Here is a 4475-nt window from a genome sequence, read left to right as displayed (position 1 = left end):
TAACTGACGAATTAAACGATGATTTGCCATGCGTCAAAGCAAGGCTTTCCCATTTCATTCCTGTTGGAATAGGCGACCACATGATGTCTAGGCGGGGTAATTGCATCATGTGACCTCATACTGGCGGGAAATTAAATCAACCCACCATCACAGGACCATTACATCATGCTCATAAGGTATTCAATTACATCATGGGTATAGGGCAGTCACAGGACACTCATGGGTTATGTAACTGGATGAAAGCATACTCAACAGCTAAAAAGCTGTACAAACTCGTTGTGCTTCGCCTTTAATTACACTCTGTAATATTACTGGCCATTTCAACTTCAGTCACTATGAAATCAGACCCAAAGTTTCAAAAGGCTGAAAATATTTTTCTACATCAGTTTCACGAAACGGAGTAACCAACTTAATTTCCTGACTACCATCAAACTTTTTTTTAGAACCAGAGAGCTGATCGCCAGAAATAAATTCCGCCATCGCGAGTTCAAATTCCTTATTTAATTAATTTTCAGTTATTGTTTTATTTTATTTTTTATTTTCAAAATTAGCTAAGTCTGGTGATGCGAGAAAGTCGTCAATATCCATTGTTGCCGAATACATCCCACAAACCAAACAAGCAAAATAATCGTGTATTTCCTTTTTGCCAATCACACTAAGTAAACAAGCATTTAAGAAAAGCAACCGAAAATATACCGAGAGCCCCCAATGTTATGATAGGGCAACAATGAATATAGAACTGAGACAGGTTTCTTTTATTAACAAAAAAAAAACATTTATTTAAACTCAGTTCCACAACAATAGACAAGTAAACAAACGTCTAAATTTACTCGAAGTTAACTGCTCTACCGGAAGTCCAACAGTTCTGAAAGCGATAAATGTGAACACAGTCTTAAAACGATGAATCTAAAAGTCCAAGTGATTTAGACAAGCCAGTTGTGAGGGACTTCCCTGGAGTATCGTATTCCTCGACGACGTGACGTCACTGCTGATCCCAGCAGAAAAATGCCTTGCTCGCTGGATTGACGACGAAGGAAGGTAAAACGGCTTAAAGTAACTGAACTTGCTCATTGGCGAATGACACTGTTCCAATCCTTTCTGCTCTTATAGCAGGGATTATCTCAGATAGATGTTAATACCTCTTTGAACGAGGAATCAATAAGGTCAACCCTGTACTACCGACGACGACACCAACTTTTACTCGATCCTTCGGGTTTTCCTTAATTCAGCCAATTCTTAACTCTTCGACTGGACTAAAACTGGCAGCGTTGTAGCGAAACAGCCGGCAATAACATTTAAAACTTAAGGTAGAGAGAAAAGCTACAACGTAAAACAAACCTGCATCATGAGACGAATACGCAGCATAACCGAGCAACTGCTGAATTAAACGACGATCTGGCCAACGTCACAGGTCTGTTGGAACATCAAATGACACTAGCGGGAAATTTACATCATATCTCCTTACACTGGCGGGGAATTACATCACAACACCATCACAGGACTATAACATCATGCCTACAAGGCACTCAATTACATCATGGTCATAAGACAGTCTCAGGACACCCACAGGGTATTTAACAGCATCAAAACATACTCATCAGCTGAGTTAGCAGACTCCTGCAAGGTAGCGGTGTCCCTCTCATTTGAGAATGTCCTTAATTGGACAAGGATGTTTCGTTTATATTCCTCCATTTAAAGCAGCTCTTTTAATTTATTATAGTCCACATTTACTTTTATCGAAGAATCCCATCTCTGAAAACACACAGCTTTATCGTAAGCAAATTCCACGTAAGTTCTTTTTCCACGGATTTCTACAAATTTCTGAATCTTTGTCTATATGCTTACGGAGCCATTTCATAGATTTCAGTATATACATCTTCACAATATCATAATCAAGTGCTTGCTCAGCATTTAAAGCTGTATAAACTCTTTGTGCCTTGCCTTTAATTACACTCTGTATCATTACTGGCCATTTCTCCTTCGGTGACTATGAAACCCGAACAAAAGTTTCAAAATGTTGAAAATATTTCTCTACAACTGTTTCACTAAACGGAGGATCCTATTTAAATTCCTGACTACCAACAAACTGTTTTCTAGAACCAGAGGACCGACCGCCAGACCTTAATTCCACCATCGCAAGTTCAAATTCCCTCCTTTTATTTTCAGCTTCTAAACGACTTAGTACCAAGTTTGCTTCCAATTGTTTCTGCATTAAGTCAGATTCTATTCTAAGCTTTTCTAACGCTACCTGTTACAGGTGTAACTGGTTCGCTGTTTTACTTACAAGGAACCTATCTAACACAGCTGCACCAAAAAAATACTCCAATCTTTGGAGTGCTCCGCAATTTTCCTCTGAACTACATGCTTTGTTGTAGCAGTCGAAATACCCTCAAGTTCCAAACTCCTGTCAATCTCAGATACATCGCCAATAACTATGGTGATGCGAGAAAGTCGTCAATATCAATTGTTGCCGAATACCTTCCACAAACCAATCAAACAAAAGAATCGGATATTTCCTTTTTGCAAATCACACTACTAAGTAAACAAGTATTTCAGCACAACAATGGAGAATATCCCGAGAGTCCCCAATTGTTATTATACGGCAACAATGAATATAGAACAGAGACAAGATTCTTTTAACGAAGAAACAATTATTTAAACTCAGTTCAACAACAATAGAAAAGCAAACAAACGAGTAACTTTACCGGAAGTTAACTGCTATCCTGGAAGTCCAACAGTTCTGAAAGCGATAAATGCGAACACAGTCTTAAAACGATAAATGTAAAAGTCCAAGTGGTTTTGTCAAGCCAGTTAGGAGAGTTGCAGCATAACCGGGTAACTGACGAATAAAACAACGATCTGACCTACGTCACAACGCGGCCTTCCCGTTTTAAAACTGTTGAAACAGACCATTATATGACACTAGCGGGAAAACTACCTCATATGACCTCCGACTGGCGGGGAATTATATCAGCCCACCATCACAGGACCATTACATCATGCTCACCAGGTACTCAATCACATCATTATCACAATGTCACAGTCACTCTGTCACAGGACGTCCACGGGGTATGTAACAGGATGAAAGCATGCTCATCAGCGAATTCATGAGTCTCCTGCAAGGTAGCAGTGTCCATCTCATTTGACAATGTCCAGACTTCAACATGGATGTTCCGTTTAAATTCCTCCGTTAAAAACTCTTTCAATTTATTATAGTACACTTTTACATTTTTTAGAAGAACCTCGTCTCTCAAAACACACAGCTTTATTGTAAGCAAATTCCACGTGTTCTTTTTCCACGGATTTCTTCATGTTTCTGTATCTTTGACTATATGCCTCCGGAACCATTTCATAGATTTCAGTATATTCAGCTTCACAATATCATAATCAGGTGCCTGCTCAGCAGTTAAAGCTATATAAACTCGTTGTGGCTCGCCTTTAATTACGCTCTGTAACATTACTGTCTATTTCTCCTTCGGTCACTATGAAATCAGACCAAATGCTTCAAAATGTTGAAAATTTTGCTCTGCATCTATTTCACTAAATGCAGGATCCATTTTAATTTCCTAACTAACAACAAACTTTTTTCTAGAACCAGAGGACTGATCACCAGAATTTAATTCCGCTAACGCGAGTTCAAATTCTCTCTTTTTACTTTCATTTTCCAACCATCCTCGTTCCATGTTATCTTCCAATTGTTGCTGTTTTAAGTCAGATTCTGTTCTAAGCTTTTCTAACGATACATGTTCTAGGTGGAACGACATCGCTGTTTTACTTACAAAGAACCTATCTAACACAGCTGCATCAAAAATACCCTAATATTTATAGTGCATCGCGATTTCCTCTGAACTACAGGCTTAGTTGTAGCCGTCGAAGTACCCGTAAGTTCCAACCTGCTGGCAATTTCTGATACATCACTCAATTTCACCTTGGCTACTAAGTCTGGTGATGCGAGAAAGTCATCAATATTCATCGTTGCCGAATACCAACCAGAAACCTGACAACATAAGAATCGGGTATTTCCATTTTTGCAAATCAGAGCACTAAATAAACAAGCATTTAAGCACAAATCGGATATATCCCGCGAGCCCCCAATTGTTATGATAAGGCAAAATTGAATATAGATCTGAGACAGATTCTGTTTTTATTAACAATGAAACATTTATTTAAACTCAGTTCAACAACAATCAAAAAGTAAGCAAGCGACGAACTTAACCGGAAGTTAACTGCTATACTGCAAGTCCAACAGTTCTGAAAGCGCTAAATCCGCACCATGTCTTAAAGCAATTAATTTAAAAGTCCATGTGATTTATTCAAGCCAATTAGCAAAGCCTTCCCTGGAGTAACCAATTCCTCGACGACATGACGTTGCTGCTGATCCCAGCAGAAATATGTCTTAACCGATGGATTTCGAGGAAGAAAATTAAAAGCGGCTTAAAGGAATTGAAATTTCTCCTTGGCGAATGATATTGCCC

Source organism: Hemitrygon akajei, unplaced genomic scaffold, assembly GCF_048418815.1.
Source record: "Hemitrygon akajei unplaced genomic scaffold, sHemAka1.3 Scf000051, whole genome shotgun sequence".
NCBI lineage: Eukaryota > Metazoa > Chordata > Chondrichthyes > Myliobatiformes > Dasyatidae > Hemitrygon > Hemitrygon akajei.
Note: the sequence above shows the minus strand (reverse complement) of the source record.